This window comes from Cyclopterus lumpus, chromosome 19, assembly GCF_009769545.1.
Source record: "Cyclopterus lumpus isolate fCycLum1 chromosome 19, fCycLum1.pri, whole genome shotgun sequence".
Lineage (NCBI taxonomy): Eukaryota > Metazoa > Chordata > Actinopteri > Perciformes > Cyclopteridae > Cyclopterus > Cyclopterus lumpus.
Window position 1 is genome coordinate 8719234 of NC_046984.1, and position 22868 is coordinate 8742101.

A 22868-nucleotide genomic window follows, 5' to 3' on the forward strand; every position below is an offset into this window, starting at 1 on the left:
AAAAGGTCAACGTCATAGAAGATACTTTTACCATAATAGGGTATGAAATAGAAAGTGACGCTGATCTAATTCTACTGCATAACAAGTGTGCATCTTCGAAATCAAATTATATTTGCACTGAGAAAGGAAATGTAATGGTACTTTTTGTACTGTACAAGTGAATGTTTTCATTGACTAAAAGCCTGCCAAAGGATAAGACAGTTAGACAGGGGCCCCGAGAGAAAGGATGTGACCATTTAAAGAGAGACATTAGTGGCTGCAAGTGACTGCATCCTGAATTTTAATGCCGGCCTCTCATTCAGTACTTCCATTCAGGTCAAAACTGGCCAAGCCTTCTGGTCATGCTTGAGCAGCATGACAGAAGTCACCCTATAATCCCTGGTCATGCTGCAAAGCAGTGGACCGTGTGTGACCCCAGTCAAACCTCTGCTTTGAGAGAGTGTCCAGAGAGAAAAAGGGAACTATTTCTTTATACGAAGACATGGCTCTACTTTCAAGCTCTTACTGATTTTTGCAGGGAATTTGACAGGAAATGAACCGTAGCAACACCATTGTTCCACAGGGCCGACCTTGGAGGAGACAGCATTATGTTCATTCACTGAACCAGAAAATTCACCAAAAGTGAGGATTATTCTCCGCATTAGAAAAACTGAGGCTATGAGACTCCATTCAAGCCTTTCTAAATCTCTGGGTCAAGATATGGTACCTGGATGACATCATTCATATGCTCACAGCTAGACGAGGGGCCTCTCGGCCCCAAAGAGAGAGGATTGAGGTGGGAGGTGGGTGGGTGGGGGCGGACGGGGGGTGGGGGGGGAATAAGACAGAGAAAGAGATGTTTATAGCCTGAGGCTTTTCCTTCCCTAATCCCCTTTTTACTTCCCTGGGTGTCAAATCCAGAAGAGCCCCATTTGAAAATAGACAGCTGAAGGGTTGAGAAGGCACCCCAACCCTCTTTGCAAGGTATTTATTAAATTACAATGAATCCCACCCACCTCCTCTCACTCTCACCCTCCCTCGTATGCTACAGCATCCCTCTTCATCTTGGTAGAACAAAAGGCCACCTCTGTACCCACTTCAGTCAAGCGGGGAAGGCAGACAGACGGATTTAAGAGGAGTCGGGAAAAACAAAAGTTTCGTTCTTTTCTTATGTGAGGGGTCCTGAGCTAGCAATCCTCAAAAAGGGCCCAGTGGCCTGGTAAATAGGACCACTCTTCTGTGCTCAAGTGCTTAAACCCAGCCATGTGGCCTCTTCTCAAGCACAGATTGGGTGTTAAAGGAAAATAGTGTGAGGGAATTATACAGAGCACAAAAGACAGTGAGGAAGAAAGAAAGTAGAAGTACAACTGCTTCTTATGTCAATCCTAGAAAACGGAAGACAGCTCCACACAATTTAAGAAGTCTTTTCAAACTTTCCTGCTTCGTAACTATACGTGGGATAAAGACACAAGTGTATATTTTCCCGACAAGTTTCGAAGTAGCCACTTCGGGGAAGATTTGAAGACCTGAACATTAAAACATTATTGAAAAAACGTATTGCCATTACAATATTTAACATGTGAAAAATAGATTGCAGGGAATGAGCCAGCTCATAAATGATTGGAGGAAGAGTTGGCCTTGCCAGGACGGATAAGGACATTGATCAATGACATGTGTGTGAGGACGAGGAGGTTAAAGTGGGCACGCAGGAGGGAGTTCATCAGCCCAGGCACTCCATCAAAAGGCTGGCCTTGGTAAAGCTGGCCGCCCCGACACCCACTGGGGAGGGCATGGAGAGGCGGCTGATAGAATTAGCAACTCATTAGCATCCAGACCCAGCTTCCATCAGCAGCATGTTCATCCAAGAAAAGAGACAGTGGGGAGGCTCTGAGAGGGAAGAAGGGGGGTAGGGAATTATGACAGGTGAGGGGGGAAAAGAAAAAAGACGAAGAGAGGGAATTATTCAGACTTAGTATTTGATGGGCATGTTGTTGAGGGAGTGAGAGAAAGTTCCAAAGTTGTTTGTAATTTCTTTTAAAGGCAAGAATCTACTAAAAAGAGGATAAACAGGCACAAGGAAGGACGAGTTTGAGTAGATAAGAACTAAAAGAGGGACACGCGAGGGGGGGAGAAACAGTGAGGGGCACGACAGCGATAAAGCAGAAACGACTCGATGGAGGGCGAGTGGGGATGGAAGCCGTACGAGAGAGAGGAAAAGTGACCGAGATTGAGGGAGGGAAGTACAACATGAGAGGGGGATAGATGGAGAGAGAAACAGAGAGTGGAGACAGATTAAGGTGGAGGACGGCATTGGTCTGTGTCTGGACTTTGGATGACTAAATATGGTGCGGCCCGTGTGCTGCCGGGCCTGCTGGGAGATTCTTCCAGGCTCTGGTGCTGTCAGGCACGTCTGGCAGATGAACATGTAGGTTAAACAGAGAGAGAACAGTGACAAGGCTGTTTAATTCCTCTGAAATAGATGCGAGCCTCGCAGCGAGAGTTAACGCTCGTCTGAGACAGTCCAGCAACACTGTGCTCTGGCAAGGTGCAGGTCTTTATTAAAAACATACTCTACACCGCTGTTAACACTGCCAAAAGTGAGCCAGCTCAACACAATCTTTCCTGAATCCGTACACTTTTGCCAGGATGTCAGCACAGTGGTGTCGCTGGCTGACCTTTGAAATATACTAAAGAATCGGTTTCAGCAAGAAAACTCTTTGCTTTCAGTGTTGACGGTGTGTTTAACAAGCCACATTTTCACCTCGGTAGGGGCAGACATTGTCTTTCACTAAACATGTTTAGAGTAGCAACAGCTGCAGGCGCATGTGTCTGGTCTTTCTGAAGAAGACAATGAATAACACACAGAAGGGCTGCCGAGTGGGATTGATCTTTGCATCAAACTCTCGGCAAAAAAAAAGCTAACTATTCCTCTCAACTTCCTATCTGAGTTTTCATTTCCATGTTGGCTACTCTTGTGTCCACATTTAGATCACATAATGTGTCTTTAAAGTGGCCCACAAGCCTAGCACCATATGGTTTGTTAAAAGACAAACTGTATTTGTCACCACGCTCCCAGCAGTGGCTTAGCTGCTACAGGAACAAACAGCATCGGCAATTCATCACTGCAACATTCCTCTGTGGATTAATGGCGATGAAAATGTACTTGTGCCGACGTGCTACAATCCTCAGCAGCTAAGCTACTGCAGCGTTATAATTTGCCCATTAGTAATACGGGCACAGTATGGGAATGGATGAAATCATGTGGGGCTTTTAGAGTGGAAGATTCCTGCTAAAGAAGTTGTTCCTCGCCACAAAGACAAATGAGGTCGTTTGGATGTTGCAATGTAGTCAATGGTCTTAATCAGTTAGAGAAGGGAGACGATGGAGGGCAAGAGGAAGAGACATCTTATTAAATTCCCGTTCTTTTAGAGGGGATTGAGGAGAAGAGGGAGTGACAGAGAGAGGCAGAAAGACAGCCAGAGAGAGAGAGAGAGAAAGACAGGAACAGGAAGATGACAGGGTGGTCCCGTGGTTTCAGCAACGTTTTTTCAGCTTCTCCCTGTCACCGGGAGATCATCTCATGTTGAGTTGTCTCTCTTTCAAGCGAGGGCTTCTCTGTCAGAGTTCACAGATTAGGAAAACAGAAGTCGCTGAGAGGCTTTATTTGGCTTGGGTGTAGAGGAGGGGGCGCCATGGGAGGTGAGGATAGGAGAGGGACAGCTGAGCCACTTAGTATATCCCAAGTGGGAGCTTTTCACGCTGCTCTAGAGAGTTGGCGTGGTGGCCCCACTAAGACTGGGAGTGAATGGAGGTCTACGAGGTTGCCTCTCTTGGATGACAGCAAGCTGAGGCCCAAACTGGTTCCCTGCTGTCCCAGCAGCCTGCTGTACAGTAATCCCTGGTGGGGTTATTAGTGGCTGCCCACCACCATGAGGACATTTTAATAGGCTAACAACAGGACCACCTCCATTCTCATTCTCATTATATCATTGCATTGTATGAATATAAAGAAACAGTGGGAGCATCAACAAAGTAACCCCCCCCCCCCACCCTCCGTACACTGACTACACAGTTTGAGGTTCATGTTGACACTATTCACCTAAATAACGTCTCATCTCATTGTGTGTCTGATTCAGAGATCATGTCCTGGATAATTTTTATTAATCAGTTGATTAAAAAAATGTGTATATATATATATATATATATATATATATATATATATATATATATATATATATATATATATATATAGAGAGCAACTTTTTCTTAAATAAATTACATTCAATTGTCAACAGATCACAGGATTAATTTTGTGTCAATTGACTAATCAATTAATTGAGTAATTCTTTTAGCACCAATCACATCATTACCATCTGTATCCTTACGCGCACGCGCACACACACACACACACACACAATAGTTAAATAACCCTGTCCAGATGAATCAACATGACTGACAGGACTCAGGTAACAGGGGTCAGAAATTAGTGGCCTGAATTCCACTTGATGATGGCCGTCTCCACAGCGGTGACGACGATCCTGCTGTTTGTGTAAGCTTGCATGAGTGTGTGTGTGTGTGTGTGTGTGCGTGTGTGTGTGTGTGTGTGTGTGTGTGTGTGGTGCTGCGAGTTCCTCGCTGGCATTCATTAGGGATTGAGGAGGAGGGGAGGAGGAGCAGGGAGGGCCAAGGGCAGGAGGGGGTCAACTCTCACAGCTGAGAGCGTTATTAGCCGAGGATCACAGACACATTTTTAAAGTCTGCTTATGTCTGTTTTTTTTTTGGGTTTACTCTTATTCCAACTTTTGAAAATGCTGCCAAACTACCAGAACTAGTTGCTATCTGTCAGCAGGATAATAATCCGATAATACATCTCAGGTTCTCAAGTGCTTGTCAGGCTAATCACAAAGCAGGAGGATCCAAAAAGCATCATAAAACAGATATATTAAATAATCTCTGCCTTTCCATCTCTACCTCTGGCAGAAAGAGACACTGTAGGGAGAAAAGCAGAACGCCCAGTAGAGGAATGCAGCAGCTTCTGTGGCCAAGCCCACACGGCTGGCCCCGAGTCCAACAGCGGCTCTATAAATCAACAGAATCTGATCCAGAACCGAACAGGAGGAGAGAGTACAGGCAGTGCAAGGTGGGATATGAGCTTGGGCTAATTCTCACAAATTCAAAAGGCAGGAAGTTGTACTCAGCGACCGCTCTCTTTATTCATGCAAGTGTACATTTTAGTCCAAAAGCAAGAGCCAAATGCTGATCGGACAAGTTGTGTATTTTTCTGTTAATGAAGTGTTCCGTGAGGTCAGTGTTTTTGGTGAGAAAAAGGGAGGCGTAGGGAGGGGAAAAGACATGAGCAGGCCGAAGGCTCTGCTCAACAGTGACTCGTAATCTGGGTTAAGCAGGGTTAATTAGTGAGACTGATATTTTGAATAAAAAAGGGCTCTGCGTTTCATTTTCATACTGATTTTATGTCCCAACACATCCAAACATCGTTGTGTTTTTTGTAGCAAAAAGAAACGTCGCTGCAGTTTAGTGTTTGTTTCCAATAAGTATAAGTGAAGAAAAAATTGAGGCGAAGCACAAATGGGATGCCGTGTAATGAGCCAGATTTCCTCAAATTAAACTGCTATTAAAACTACTTAGGACATCCAACAAAACGTCAGTTCCGAATAAATTAAATTGAAGAATATAGCTGTGAACTATACGGGAGGAAAAGGTTGTACTCTGACGTTTAACTGACGGGGTGTGATGGAATTGGGAGTGAAGGGACAAGAGTTCAACGATTTATAGCCTCCAATGTTTTCACTGTGATCTGCTTTCACATACAAGACATATTTCCTCTACATGTGCGGTCAAGATGCGCAGAGAAAGGGATGACACACACACCGCCCTGAGATGGTGGGCAGAGACACAGATTCATTCTCAGCATTTAAAGGCCATGCAGCAGTTACAGCGATGATAAAGACGTGCAAAGAAAATGCTGAAAGGTTCAAGTGTGGTATTTTGAGAGTGTGTGGGTGGACTGAGGGCTCCTTGATTGAACATTTCCCATGGACCTGAGCATAACCCTGACCGCAGCTCTGCAGCAGTGTGGTTGGACAGGTGAGGTGGATATGAGAGGAAGTAGCTTGTTTAGATGGATGGAAGGATTTAAGGAGAGGAGAGGTGAGCACTCCTTCAAAGCCCTTTGAAGGCTGGCTGCGGTAGGCAGAGTCGCGGTTTTCCCAAAAAGCCCCCCTGACAGGAAAACAGTCTCTCTTTTTTTTTTTCCATTGCACAAGAGCAACCTCTACCCCACAGCCGAAAGCCAGGACCCGCTTTGAACTCACAGGGGGAAAACCCACAAATCATTTTATTAAGTGCTTAGAATACTCGCACGGTTGCGTACATTACACTTAAACACACACGTTGTTGACGGACCAACACATGCGCTCCACTAGCTCTTATTCCCAGTATATGCCCTCACTCACACAGCAAGACGCCTTGTGACGAATGCCAAAGTGTATGGCTCATCAGAAAAACTCCCTTTCCACTCTACCCCTGTTCCTCTCCTCCGCTCATTCTTCTATTTCAATGGTAACGTCAGCACAGATCGGCTGACCTTTCCCGAAAGGTCGAAGGTCAGCGACAAGGGGAAAGTACCCATTCATTTGTCCCTGCCCGACTGGCAGGCCGTCATCATTTGTCTGAGACTTCCAAAACCGTTGCAAATCACTGTTGAAAAAGAAATCAGTTTTTTATGATAACGCTTTGGTTAAGGTTTGTTTCGGTTTAGGCACAAATATACACAGAGCAAGGATTTACGTTCCCTCAATACTTTTTGCTTTCCCCGTGATCCTCAGAAGCAATTGGTGTGTTGGTCCAATCTCAAGACAATTGGTGTGTTGGTCCAATCTCAAGACAATTGGTGTGTTGGTCCAATCTCAAGACAATCTCAAGACACCAGCTGCTAAAGATTTTTTATCACATGCTGAAACGACTGACGCCGTCATCCTTCTTGGGAGGATACTCTCTGCAAGTCAACATGTTGGCAATGAGTTGGTCAAATGTTATGGCAGCAGCCTGCTATTTGAACTTTATTCCACATACTATATTATTACTTTTTTTCCACATGCAATATTATTTCTTGTTTTCTTTTTTCCGCATACAATACAACATGTCGCTTGCCCTCTATGCTCACATGCTGAATGACTGTCGACGAGATGAGTAGATCTAAGCCCGCAGCTAGCATACATAGCACCGGGAGAGACACACACACATGCAGTGCAATTGCCAGCTCATTATGTCTGAGAACTCAGAGTTTTGCCATCACTACAGAAGACGTCTACTGTGTGAGTCCAAGTCACAAAAGGATACTGATAAGTGGACCTCACACACACACACACACACACACACACACACACACACACACACACACACACACACACACACACACCACTCTGCATCTGGATGAAATGTGTGGCGGACACATTCAGGCCTAGCAGGGTGAAGGGAGGGGCAGGATGAAGCATGGGAATCTTTGGCCCTGGATCCTCTTCACACAGTGAGAGACATCTTGGGTGTCATGCTGACGAATGACAGGTATTTTAACAGGAAACATAAGCGCACACACACACAATTTGTCACTTGCAGAGAAAACACTGGGCTACTTAAGGCAGTGAGACTGCATTCTCACCCCTTTAGTGGAGACAAATAATGTGTGAGTTTGTGACTGAGTGCACGTGGGGTACTTTATCACCACCTCCATATCCAGGTCAAAATATAAAAATCATATCGTGGCTGGGAATCACCCATTAGGGAAAGAACATCACATTTCTACATGAGATATTGAGTCATATCACAACATTAGACTGAGAAAGAGGAGTGGAATCAGGTGCCAGAGGCTAATGTTGCTCCAGAGAAACATCTGTATAATGAAAGGTGATCATTCTGATCTCACCGATCCACCAGCAGGGTCATGAACAGAGCTAATTTTCGAAATTGGCTCGAGGTCATTTGTTCAAAAATGACAAACGATTGACTAAAAAAAGGTTATGGAAACCCAGCGAAAACCGAAAGGGAGATTACTTTGACTGTTGTGTTGACTTTACTCGCTCAGTTGGACGGAGCCAAGAGTTCAGAGGAATCCTGCTTTTCCAAGCAGAAGAAAACGATCTGCTTATGTTACTGCAGCTTTCTCCATCTCAATCCATCCGCTTTTCTCTGGGGTTCATAAATACCACACACGCGCACACACACACACACACACACACACACACACACACACACACACACACACACACACACACACTGCAGTGAATAAAATCTGCACTACGTTGCCTTGGATTAGCTTCCACATCATGTGCCCTCAGCTGCTCCTGGCTCTACCTCCCTCGCAGTGTTATTGATGGAAGCCGGGTATGATGCAATTTAAATAATGATGATTGATATGCAAAAACAGGGAAGCAATTGCCAGATGAACAGCACCTCGCATTCAACTCAAACATGTCGCGCGGTTTAGCGTTTTACATTCTCTCCGACCTCAGTGAACGGTGAGGATTCAGAGGCCTTCTTCGTGGGCAGATTGCAGTCATTTGTGGTGAGAAGTAGGTCAAATGGCTGACACTGTTTCAGTGTGCAATAAGGGCATACTTTAAGTCTATTGGAGCAGCTAAGATAAGCAATCTGTATGGGACTCTCGCTTTCACTTCCAGGCTTGTTGCTGCTTGCGAGTACAGGATCTGAGAGAGTGCATCCTTACTGGGATGTTTTCCAGTCACACCTTGACCACAGTGGGCCACATGGTCAAACCAAGCTCATCATCACTTTAACCAAGACATCACTTAAAGCTATACTTGACTTGACATAGTACTTTTCTCTTTCAAAGTTGCTCTCCACAAACTAGTATCTTCAATACTTCAAAACAAATGTTTTGTTTTTTTCACACCAATGTTTTTTTCAATATGCATGTTGGTGGCGTAAAAATGAAAAGGGAAAAATATTAGAAGCGACAAACGCATTTGGAGACTTGGCCAGGGTCGTGTGGAGGAAGACGGGGAACCGAGGAGCGCGCTGCTTGCTTTGGCATCCGCACTGGGCTCTGATTCCAAGTCACTATTAAAGCTCACTGGCTCCGTATAGTGCACCTCTTGTACCTCGTATTAAACCCTCGACGCGGGCTGTTTTTCTTGCTTTTTTCCCCCTTTTTTTTTGCTTGCGACCCACGGATTAGCTGTAAACCGAGGAGGCTGACACCTGTCTGTGGCGTCCGCCGCTGTGATCCAGCGCGCCCCGCTGATCCAGCGGACCAAACACATACTTACAGTCACACGACCTCAGCCTGTAATGAAGTAATGACAGTCATTGCCTTTATCGAAAACAAATGGCAGGTAGCCTGATGGACAACCCGTCACGGCACGCGTTAGGAGTCACTCGCTTCTTTTGGTGCGTAAAATTGGAATGTGCTCCCTGTCAAAGAGACTGACACAACGAACAGTGAATGAGAAACTTACCCCAGTGTCAAGTCGTGATTGTCGCTGACTTTGAATCTAAAAAAAGGACGTCCCCCTGAGACCCACACCAATTAGCCTGAAGGTTGTCCCGCATCAGGCATTGTCCTCTCCAGCCGATGAAGTGTCTCGTGTTTCTCACACTCGCATCCTTAACATAAGAAAGAGAAACACTTCAGCCGAGAGGAGGTGGACCACTGCACCCGCGCCCACACCAACTGAAAGCCGTCCAGCACATCCATAGGTTGTAAAGCGAGCCCGAGGTTGGATACTCCCCGTTCAAATCAAACCCAGATTTCCCCAACCGTGTGCGCGCGCGCGAGAGAGAGAGAGAGCGAGAGAGAGCGAGCGAGAGAGAGAGAGAGAGAGAGAGAGAGAGAGAGAGAGAGGGAGAGGGAGAGGGAGAGAGAGAAAGAGAAAGAGAGGTGTCTAAATATTCCACTGTGTTCTGGGTTTTGTTAACTTAAGTTTTATTTTACCTGCAACTTGGAGATGCGTTTAATTGACTAGTGTCGCCAAAATACCGCGCAAACGAACACGCACGCGCACGCACGCACCTGACCAAACGACCGCTTGCTCCAACATTTGTTCTTTCTCAAACAACTCAACTGCTCTCACTTTTACAACAAATACCTCCGCCGCTTTACGGACTGATTCTCACCGGGCTGCCTGCTCTAAATGCCCCATGGCTCGTAGTGTTCACAGGCAGCCATATGGAGGTCGTAATGAGAACACAACGTTGAACCTGTTGAAAAGGAGTAGCTTAGCGGGGCTCCAGGGCCCACAGAAACAAGAGGCACATGCAGAATGTTATCATTTACTAATCGTCATAATAGTAGAACACATGTTGTATTTATTAGTGTATACCGCCTGTGCGTCAAGGCAGCATCAATGTGAACGTTGTAATGGTTTTATTAATGAGTAATACTAAAAGAAAAGCATCAATTTAAATATATTATTGTATTGGCTTGTGGTTGCATCATGAGCATGGCCGCGTGTACGTGTGTGCGTGCGTGTGCGTGTGCGTGTGCGTGCGTGTGCGTGTGTGTGTGTGTGTGTGAGAGAAGAGAGCTTCGTTTTGGCACAGAAAATGTGGCCCTGCGCCTTCGGCCATGACAGCAGCGCATTAACTCATTAACTGCATTAATAAGGCTTTATACCCCTCTCAGTGTGGAGGTTAAAGAGCAACACTTAAATCTGTTCGTCATGATGAGTGTTTGCTATTTTATATTGCCTATCAGAGGAGAATGTGCGTAAAAGCGCACTGGAAAGGTCACTGGTTTACATGGGGACATTTTCTTTTAATTAAATGTTGGACTCATGAACCCCATTAGCCACATTGACACGACATAAAGCAGTGGTAGAACATAAGTGGAGACATTAATATTGATATTGTCTCAGCCAATGGCATCTGACGAGCACAATATTGTAAACGCGTATAGAATAATAACATGTTGTAAAACCAGCCCAGCGGAGGAACCACGGCCACAATCCGCTTAATGCATTCCGTTCATTGATACGCGGCAGCGCGCGCGTTGCTCTCCGTGTTATTGCAGGTGCAGCCTCTCTACGGACGGGTCATTATTCGAGCATCACGGCCGACCAAGTCCCGAGCACCTCCCGGCTCCGCTGTAAGCTGATCAACATTCCTTCTGTATTTGCTGTACCATCCTCTGGGGGTAACAGACCGGCCTGGCCCGGCTCGGCCCGGGACCGAGCTGCGCTCCAGCAATTCATCTCCAAACAAAGGCCGTTTAAATATGTATTCAAGCCCCGCGGATAATTTAGGATAATAAGCATTAACCCCGATCCTAATTGCGTGTGCGGTGCACCCTCCATTAGAGCACACCTGCAGCCGACACTAATTAAATGGTGGCAGTGACGCAATGGGACAGAAACCAAATGAAAAAGACGCTGCACGATTAATGGGTTTAAACACAAAGGGAACATGGTGCCAGCTTCATCAAAAACAGGCCACAATTAATTAAATTTAATCAAACTCGAGACAAAATATGTGACACATGCACGAGCGAGCGCGTAAAGAATTACAGCAATAGTCGGAGTCACATTTTCCTCTCTGTACATCTGCCATCGGACTATATGAGTGTTTATGACTCTTTTTGCGCTTCTCACATTCCATCAGACTTTCCCTCAATAGTTGTATGTTCATTATATTTGCCCCGACTGTAATTCGCTTTATGCTGCATTCCTTGCATATGAAAGGTGTCATATAATAAAACATTATTAGCCCTTCCTATTCTCTTATTCGTCTGAACCTAATTCTCCTTTTGAAATGCTGCTCTCCTTCTTGACAATTAAAACAAATATGTCCATGCGGGCTTCACAGGAGTCTAAATTAGTTTTACAATTAATCTTCATTATAATCTTCTATTTGCATTTGTTTATTTCTATTCCCCATTATGGAAACTTCCTGAAGTCTCTCATAGTGTGATGCAACAAACACACTATTATCATTTGCGTGATGTGTTTTCAATTAAAACGCTCGAGCTTACACTGAGACATGAGAGAGTGGGAGAACAATTGGAACAATCAGGGCATGCTTTCAATAAATTGCTCCAACTGAGTTTCTTGGAATTGCACATCTTTAGTTCAGTAACACAACAACAAAAATGAAACAGTGTGCTGTCAGCTTCTCTCAGCTCATCTGTTAGATGGTGACATATAGTCCATGTTCACGAGGATTCTCCATACAGGGCCACTTTGGAAGCGTTTCCGTCAAATAAAGGAGCCCCGCCAGCCAGCCAGCCACTAATCTAGTTAGATTATCTCTCCAATTACAACTGGGGAGATTAGACTGCATTACAGACATAATGAAAGAAAGCAGGACTAACAACAGACAACACACTCACTTGCTGTCAGCAGGGATTCAGGCGGGGGAGCTCTCCTCGGTCCTTTAGAGTTGTTGTACTTGTGTCTACAAAACAAGCCTCAAGTGGTCTGGCTGTTCAAAGCCCGGGGGCTCTCAGCGTTGGGTTCCCTGCGGCGGACACCCTGGAGAAAAATGTCAGCCTTCGGCTCTTTGCTCGCTTCAATTTTTTTGGCACCCCAGCTGTGGAGCGCCCCTGCTGTTGGGCGCGAGGACAGACGCGCACCTTGGACGCGGGGTGGGGGGGCCCGTAGCTGCTTTTCAGTGGTACAGCGGCGCCATCTAGTGGCTGAGAACGAGTAAAGCTCCGTCAGATTTTATGATTAGAGATCCACCACACAACACAGTTTATATATATATATATATATATATATATATATATATAAAATGTTATAAAATATATAAAATGTTGTAACATTTAATTCACTGTCGTTCTTGTCCTTATTAATATTCTGCTCCATTTACCCGGCGAACCGGGTTCATTTTTAGTGGACGAGAGCAGGACGGTAACATTGCCGGCAGAGAACACCGGTAACGGCACTCACCGGCAAATATTAGGAGAAAACTGTATTTTTAACTGCATGCATCACTAGAAAATAGCGAAACATTTGTATTTATTATATTATTCCCCAGCAGCACATCGGCATGCCGTCCAGCCACTTCCTCTGACTGTCGGCCTGTTCCGGGTGCACGTGCTGTCCCTGTCTCCCCTTGATTCCATGTGAACGCAGATGAGCCACATGGCGACACTACAGAGCGCTGGCACTGTCACACTGTAACGGGATTCAGCCATCATGCAGGACCTATTTCAGTTTAGATCCAGATGTAGACACCATGTGTGATATGTTGGGACCACACCACCCTGTTGCACTTTGATTTTGATTTCCAGATTGGCTTTCATATCCTGAAACAAGATTAGTTGAGCATTACCACGCAGTAGGCCTATACTGCATCTCCTTGTTCCAACACTTCACTGAAGAATTGCTGAAATTCATTAGACCACCAAGTTCAAGTTGGTTCAAATGGAAACAATCTTCAAGTGTGACTAATCATTTTGACATGTTTTTTCCTCATTGATCAGAACGCAACACGATGGATGTCTTAACAACGCTTGTCTGCAAGCCGTGCATCTGTGATGATGGACCCGCTGGTGTGTCCGGCAGAGTTTTTAATGGCTTCATGTGGCATTATAAAAATGCTCCGGTAAGCTTTGGTCTCTTCATTGTGGTCTTCAAACTCCCAGCAGATATCATATTAAGCTATTTCATCTGTCTAGCATCACTATCGTGCTGTTCCTCCACTATGTCACCACTTACGGCTGATAATGTGTGTACAGTAAGTAACTTGCACTTTCTACCACTGCCATTGGTTACTATTATTGTAACCTCCATAAAGGTGACCTTATTAGTACAGTATGTGGTACTGTCATATGGTATGAACAAGGGTAAGAGTTAAACTCACAGCTTACGTATCCAATATGTCCATGCTTCCTCACAAACCCAAACACCTGACTCCCACTGTGTCAACGGTGTTCTGCATTGTTGTGCGGCCTCCCGCTGATGCCCTTCAGATCACCACCGACACTCTGTGGCGTCGTACAGAAACATGACACTGCACATCCAAGGCGCCTTTACAGTCAGTGGTGGAGAAGTGGGCCAAACACGGTGGAACCCAACTGACTGATAATTAGTTGCTGCTGGCAAGAATCCCAGAGGGGGTGGGGTAACATCGGGAAGGTTACGGCAAGGTATTGGTGGAAAATGGGAAAAGGAAGTCAAAAGACGCAGAGAGAGAGCACTGAGGGCACTTCAAACGACATTGAGGTCCAATGTAAAAATAAACAGCTTGAGCCCCTCTCAGCACACCCCCTGTTTATAACGACAGCCGTTTGGGGAACCCCGCCTGTTTACTTTCCCTCTGCCGACTCATCTTAAGTCGGGACAGCGTGTTGGCGTTATTGTATACATCCTCTCACACACTCACTCACTCAGGGCTCAGCTGCCACTCCACTTCAAAGGCCCAGGGCCTGAGTGGGAACGGAAGAGATATTAATGGGTATAATACCAGCATGTCCTTGTGCAGCGCATGTGTGTGTGCGCAGGCCAAGAGTCTCTCGCTCTATGACACACACGCGCACGCACACACACACACACACACAGTCACATCCATCGCTTGGGGTGTGCGGTATCAACATGTCAACATTAAGGAAAGAGAGCTATCAATAGCTCTTCTGCCAGTATTATTGGCCCATCCATCATTTTGACATCACACCACTGAAGGTGGTCTCTTCCCAGCTCACACTGATGACTCAACCGCAGAGAGTTTTTAAATGAGGATACCTTGAGGCCGCAGCTAGGAATCTGCAGTAACCCAATCTGCAGTCCTGAAGACTCGGAGGATGTGTGCCGGCAGTGTGTGTGTGTGTGTGTGTGTGTGTGTGTGTGTTGGGGGGGGGGGGAGTTACTGTTGACTTGCTGTGGGATTATTTTTGGGTTAGCTGCTCACATTTGACAGCAGTCACGGTCCAGAATGACGGTGGGAAATTGGCCATTCCCTGCACTCAGTGTGTAGTGCATGAGGGAATAACCCACTGTGGGGGAAAACGAGATTACTTGGATATATATGCGTGTTTTTACATACATGTATGCATGTCTGTGCATTGAGGAGGGGGGGTTCAGGTACCTCTCTGGTGGTATTTGGACCCTTCATTTGTGTGGAATCCAGCATCATTATCCCAAAGTGTTGCCAGCTGGAAGCGCTTGGGAGTTCCCATTTGAACTCTATGTGTGTTCTGAAGATGTAGAAAGAGCAAGAGAGCCGTAACACTCTAATGAACGCTCACGTTCTGGTTCTCATTCCGCCTTGATATTCATGAGCGGCATAATCTGGCACTGTCTTGTCGATTAGCTAATAAATTGTGCGGCCACAACAATGCCACCCAAGGCTACAGAGCCTCTCTATGAATTAGTTGGAATTCAGTCGGTTGGAAGTGGATGAGGATGAAGGTTCATTTCAAGCAGACTGATTAATAACAGCCACATAAATCTGCAATCTATTTGAGGAAAACCTTTAAATGTTTGAGTTTTTCCCCTCTGCCTTAGTTCATCAACATCAAACATGGTAATTATTACCACTTTTGTTTGCTGGGTTATAATTCACTGGATGCACTTGTGACAAGAGGAAAAAGTGAAGACACATAAGCAATTCCGAGAGGTAATGATCAAGTGAATGCTATTGTTTGTCCTTCACTGGGACAATTAACCCCTCAGCCACCAGTGCACCAATAATCTTTGGAAGCTCTCGGGATGTTAATGCCATTTTGGTCCAGACTTAAATATGTCTAGGATGATTTTGAGAGGATTAATTAATCTCAAAAACTTGAATCCTTGACTTTTCTTACAGCTCTCACAGCAGGTCAAAGTGCCCACTTATAATAATAGAATAACTATATTCTATTGGATAGCTTGGTACACAATGTGGCACTTTGGTTTGCTGACTTTTCCTCTAGCACAACCATGATGTTGACTTTAGTATCCAGTGAAATGTCTCGACGACTATTGGATTGCCATGACAACTGAATCGATATCACTTTGTTGACCCCTTATTAACTTTCCATCCGGAGCCGCCATCAGATGAACATTTTAATTTGTACAATGCCTTGGTATATAACCAAACACCTGCAAAGCGAATGACATAAACATTGGTCTTTAATTAGCTAATGTTAGCATTTTGTCGCCATCTTAGTTTATCATCAGTTAGATAATAAACCAAGATAGTGACCAAGATCAATGTGACACCTGCTGTAATCAGTTTACAATAAAGAGTTTTCTAGGCTATCCAACCTGAATTAAATTGAAGATGCATTATTCAGCTGTTTCTTGTTTGGAAATGAGTGACATCACAGTCAGTATATCTGATTATGAAGCTACATTTGATCCCTGCCAGAGCAATGATGAGGTTAACAGACTGGTTTAATAGGTCATTAAAGGGTTAGCTTCTCACCACTTATTTGGGATCACAGATAACCACAGTTTAGTCACACTGCTTGCTCATAAACACAGTGAGCGATAGCACACACCTCCACCACTAGATGGCACTATAGGTCTAGTTTGACATGTTCTTCCACCTGTTTCGAGGTTTGTTGGGCAGGTTAAAGTATAAGACCATTGGCCGAGACCATATCCAGTGAAAATGGTCCAAATTGTCACCAGTGGAGTAACACAAACCGTGCAGACTGCTGGCGGGGACAAACAGCTTCTATGCAGTGATATAATATAGCTTTCTGCAAGTGTACATCATTACAGAAAACATTAAAAAAGTAGTGGTATATAAAGAAACGCCATGGGCAGGTTGAGTTTATTTAATTTTTTTATTTATTACTTTACATATAGTCTTTGGCCAATGTTGATGTTTTCTGGAGGGTTCAAGTCTCAAGTATCTTTGGATAAAAAGTCTTCTTTGTCAGGCCCAGTGGTCAGCTTTCCGTAGTCATTTCCGTTCACAAAAGGGTTATTTACCTTCAATATGGTTTGCATAAGCTGTAAGGAGGCTTGGGGTGGGTCAATAATTACAATGCAATTCAAAACCAGCCCTCCCATTACTAAAAAGGATGTTTCTTCTCACCAGTTCAATATTATCAAATGGGCATAATGGCATTTTAACATCGTAAGATGACACAAACTGACTTTTAATGTTCAGACAATGTTTTTGCGGTTTTGTTTGAGGGGTTAAAGCAACATTATGAATTTATAAAATGTACGTTCACTCAACAAGAGAGCGAGAGAGAGTATGGCCTACGTCTTAAGTGACGCATACAAAGTTTTGGGTAACACTATGGGAAATTCACATGACAATTGTCCGGCCAACTACTAGAGTATTATATTGGTTCATTGTGGCCTCTCTCAGTGTAACATGAACCATTCCTAAATGAGACTAAATGCCCTCTGATTCAAACAAGTTCATAGCAGTGTTCCCATGGGGTCAACCCTTGTGCAATCTGAGCTGAAAAGCATCCCATTCGGCTCTCCCTTTACATTCAGATCCCATTGACAAGTGCATGCAGGAAAGCACGCAACAACACACACTCACACAAAAACCTGCCCCCTTTGAGTCTAAACCTCTATAGCCGTATATGTCCATTCCCTAATTGGTGGTTCTTCTTTCAAAGGAGTGATTATGTGTGTATGTGTTTAGAGGCGTCCTCTCTGTGCAAGGCGTCTCGATTCAGTCCATCTCCAACGCCAGAGGGGACAAAAGAGGCACCCGTTCCTCCTCTCGGGGCGAGGGGCCGTTGACACCAATAAATCCCCCTTCCACTTCCTCCCCGGTGTGTTGGGGTTATGTCAGGAATGTCCTGGGTCCTATTGTCCCCTGGTGCTCTGTTTTTGGTAACCCATCACCAAGCATTCTCTGCTGCTCCCAGCGCCTCCTCCCTCCCCCCGTACACACCAACACACACATACATGAACACACACACACACACACACACACACACACACACACACACACAGAGACGTCCACACCCCCTGGGTTGTGTGTCCCCTGGTCCCTCACTCTGAATAGACCACCTCGGGTGAATACGACAGACAGGCAGGCGTCAGGACATCAGGTTCAGCAGCCCAAGTCGTGCATGGCGGCCCATTGGGGAAAATACAGCCAGTTATGTTCACCTGTTTGGTTCCCTCGCGCTCTTTGTCTAACGGGAGGAAGAAAGTAAAACAATGGCCCGAGTGTTTTAGACTCCACTCTTATTGACGATTCTGTTCTTTTGAGTGGAATCGAGCACACTGCCCTCTTCTCCCCTTTTATAGTGACCAGTGCTAAAGGACACGTTCATTTGATACCTTTAGACTGTTCTGTTATAGTTAATCTGTCAAGCATGGTGTTCCAGAAGTTATTTTGTGATGATTTCTATCGTCTCATGAACCTCTACTTATATTAGTGAATTCCTTCATGTCCTGTCGACAGAGAATAGGGCGGAGGTTTTGTGTCGTGTGCATAGATTAGGAGATCTCCCTGGCCGTGTGTTGGATCCAACATGCAGAGTTTAACCTGCAAAACCATCTTTCGCTGGAACTGTCTTGTTTTTACATACTGCGGTCTTAAAGTGGCACCAGCTTTTTACCACCTATAGCGAACATGTCTTATAGACTGCCACAGATTCTGATCGATTAAGTTGACCTTTGATGATTTAGTACTGAAACATCTGCTTCCTCGACAAAGGATTTCACACTGTGTAATGGCTACAATAATTGACTCCACTGAGGCTTTACTGGAAACACAATAACTCACAACACATTGCTTTCTATATAGTCATGAGCAAGGACAGATAAACAATAAACAAAATATGAACATGCTGAATTGTTTTTCTGGGTTGTCTCATTCTTCTGAAGCTGCGAGTAGCACGCTCTGATGTACGCATCATTTTCATTTTATTTTCCTATGTAAACGTCACTTCTGTCTCGTGCAAGTCATCTCACCAAGATCCATGCAAACAAGTAAAAAATAAATAAATAAACACACAATCATTATACAAATGCTCTCCAGTTGACATGTATTACACGTAGCTCTTTGACAGCACCCATTCATTGTTTCATTCAAGTACTATCTTGTTCATTAGAAACACCTAATTTATCAGGGGACAAAGAATAATTAAAAAATGTTCTGACTGCTGAACCTGGCATGAAGAGACTGAGCAGAAGTATTAAGGGTTGACTTGGACTTTCTTAAATCGAGGTCATGTGATGCTGACCACCATGACCCTTGAGTTTTTTGTGTGTGTATGGTGATGATTCTGAAAAGTAGGCGACATTCTGCAGTGAACAAAAGCCTACGCAAAGGACAGGTGGACAAATCCAACTTGGGCTCCATCATCTGCCACCTCGTCATCTCCCCCTCACTCACTCACAAACCTGCTCACACAGAGTGGACACACATTCCCAAATCTCTCTTCGCCAAATGTCACGCATAACCATTCAAGACATCATATGGGTCCATTCATTGCAAACCCCTTCGTGCATTCATTGAACTTCTAATAGCGCACATACTCTGTCCTCTGGCCTTATTTTTGGCTTCATCTGATCCGCTCAGTCCAAGCACAGGAGCGATAACATCACCTTCTGCTGCCTCTTCTCACCTGGTTGCATTAGAGATTGCGCCTTTGCCAAACCCCAAATACCAGAGGTTTGATTTGTTATTTGGTGGGGGCAATGTATGTTTTCTGTGTGTGTGTGTGTGTGTGTGTGTGTGTGTGTGTGTGTGTGTGTGTGTGTGTGTGGGAGTAAGAGGGAGTAGGTGGGTTGTACACATGTTACGAAGCGAGGCGCCATTGCGGCCTAAAAAACTATTAGGCTCTGTAAATACACACTGTGGCGAAAGTAAACATTCTCAGCATGCCATCTAGGCGCACAGAGGGGTACTGGGAGACAGCCGCCGGACAGACTGTGAGGGGGAGGTGTATACGTGAGTGTGTGTGTGTGTGTGTGAGTGTGTGTGTGTGTGTGTGTGTGTTTGCGTGTGCGTGTTGGGAGTACAGCAGCAATCAGTGAGCTGAGAGGAGATGGATATGGAAAATATAGAAAACTCACGAGTGTGTATATAATCGAGCTGGCGCACTAACGATCAAGTTGAGTAGTCAAGTAAACAACTTAAAGATAGTTTACCTGTGTGTGTTGTTATGACGACCAGGGACCAATTAGGCATCAGGAGTACTCTTGGACCGTCCAGTGTTTGTGTGGGCTGTCCAATTCTAATGTCGATCCTGAGATGCCACAGTCTGTGCTTGTGTGTGTTTGTGTCGTGAGTTGGTTCCTTGTTGTTCCACTTTGCCGGGGGGGGGGGGGGGGGGGGGGCAAACAGACTTAAAACAGTCTCAATTCTGTGTCCCATTTGACAGACAAGCCAGGTTTCTGATTTTAGTTTGATGAGGTAAAGATGGTAAAGTCAGTGGTGGTTAATGGCGTATTTGTGTCCATACATTTTTAGCCCTGGCGCATAACACTTTCACAATTCACAGTCTGTGACACCGGCGTGTCCCGAACACGGTCCACAAACTTTAACGCACGTTTCCTGATGGGTGAGGAAAGAGACACGATAAAAAGTTAAATTAAGCTGTTCTTACGGGGATAAAAACACGGCCATTGATGCAAAGGGACTATTTTCTGAATTCGAGACCCATGCTGGCAAACGGGAGAAAGCAGAAGTAACCATGGAAACAGAGCTCAGAATATGCACTATTCCCAGCCGTGCAAGTGCCACGCCACCCACAGCTCTATATTTAGGCCTTACTTTGGGCTTACAATATCTGTTACATCTAACAAGAGTTAAACTGAGTAATCAGCAAGCATGACTACAGAAATGTGACTCTGACACTGTGCGTCTGATTAAAAGGTTAGCAGCGTAAGAGCATATACCACCAGGCTCTCACTGCGGCCGTTAGACTGAGGCCTGCATGAGAGCTCCAAGGACACAAGAAAATACAAAGTAATAATATGAAATAACCATATTAATCTGAGTATGATTCAAATTTTTTGTGAGGTCTTGGGAAGGGGATGTCGTATGTGTACAGATTGTAAAGCCCTCTGAGGCAAATTTGTAATTTGTGATATTGGGCTATAAAAAATAAACTGAATTGAAATTGCTGGTATCAAGAAATAGTGGGCAAAGGGGTTAATAAGATAAATTGGGCTCCAGAGGATTTCAACAGGCAGCGACAAATGAGGATTTCCAACAGGAGCCTGGATATTGAAGGCCTGGTCAACTTTGACCTTTAAGCAGCAGGCCCTGCTCGGCCTCACACGCTGCTCTTCACACTCTTCAGATTTGCAGCAAACAAAAAACAACCAGTGTTGAGAAACTAAGATTAAAGTTCTGTGAATGATGAATGTACTCGTGACTCTTTTGGTCATTGCGTGCATTTCCAGTGCATTACCAGTCTGCTAAATTGTCATGAAGCGCCGCTCGCTGGCGATGGCGAGGAGTTTGATTACAATCACCTGTTATCTGACTACAGTCACCTGTTGTTTCTTCGGCATAGATGGCCGCTGTGTTGATGTAGGGGCATGTCGTGAGTTCAGTGGCCACTGTGCTGACTCCAGGTCTAGTTTGTGAGCTCTTTCAGAGATTGATGGTCGACATCAGGATGGTGCGACTGATCTAGGAAGAAGTTCCCATCTTAAACACACGATAAAAACACATACCCATGTTGACAGAAGAGTGTAATTAACCAATCGGGGCCTTGCTGTGGTTTTGAGAGTGTCCAATCAAATGAAGACCACCAGGAAGACTGTAACGGATCTGTGGAAACACACGCCCATGCACTCATGCACCATCACTGCATGCATACTACAGCTTCTCCTCACCACACACACACTACAGGCCCACTGTCTCAGATACATCTCTTGTGCATGAACAAATGGATGAAGCCCACACACACACACGTACACACACACACACACACACACACACACACACATCCACACACACACACACACCTCCAGACACCACAAGCTTGGGTTGGTGGTCTGAAGGAATGCCGGGTATCATCTGCGGTGACTCCGTTTATGTCTGTGTGTGTGTCTGTGTGTGTCTGTGTGTGTGTGTGTCCTCCCTCCCCTCAGTGCTCCATCTAATACCCTGTCATCATCAATAACCTCAGCAGTGCTGACTCACTGGCTTTTACAACCATGGGGTTTGGGCCTTACTTACAGCCACAGACCCTTGTCTCCGTCTCTGTCTGTCTGTCAGTCCGCTGCACACACACGCCAGAGATACGTGTGTGTGTGTGTGTGTGTGTGTGTGTGTGTGTGTGCATGTGGCTGATTGTGTGCAAGCATGCAGACAGCATACTCACTTACACATTTTCTTCAGCGTAGATCCACACAGGTATGGATGTGTATCTTTCACATGTTTGATCGAATGAAAGTCAACTCAGACCCTTTACCACCCACACACTGACGGACCCCAATCATGGCCAATCGGTACACATATATCATAATGGGTCAGTCTCATCAGCAGACAGAGCCTCATCATCTCCACCACAAATCTTCCTCCCCCATTATCCCTGTCCTAATTGCCTCCAGGCCTTTATTAGGTCCTCCTTACAGGCTGCAAATATGTGCTTTATCCTCGATACTCATGAGGGTTTAGATATACTATACATGGAGCTTATTCCAAATAGCTTCCAAATATACTGTATTTATTATTGTGGTGTCATTGTAGCCCATTTAGTTTGAGGTCTATGCTGATGAATGTGGAGAGTGTGTCAGACTATAATGATGCTGAGTCCGACAGCATTCATGCCGTGACATTTGCATGAATGCAGGCTGCTCCGATATGCGCCTCACATGCACTCCGATGGTGTCGATGGGGACACATTTTCTGTTTTTTTCTCAGCATAACGCATAAATCCAAGGTCTGTCTGCAGCAGTGAGGATTGTAAATGAACATGAAGTGAATTGTGTGTGGACACATGTTGATTTGTAGATGAATGAAAGTGCATATTTTGAGAATGG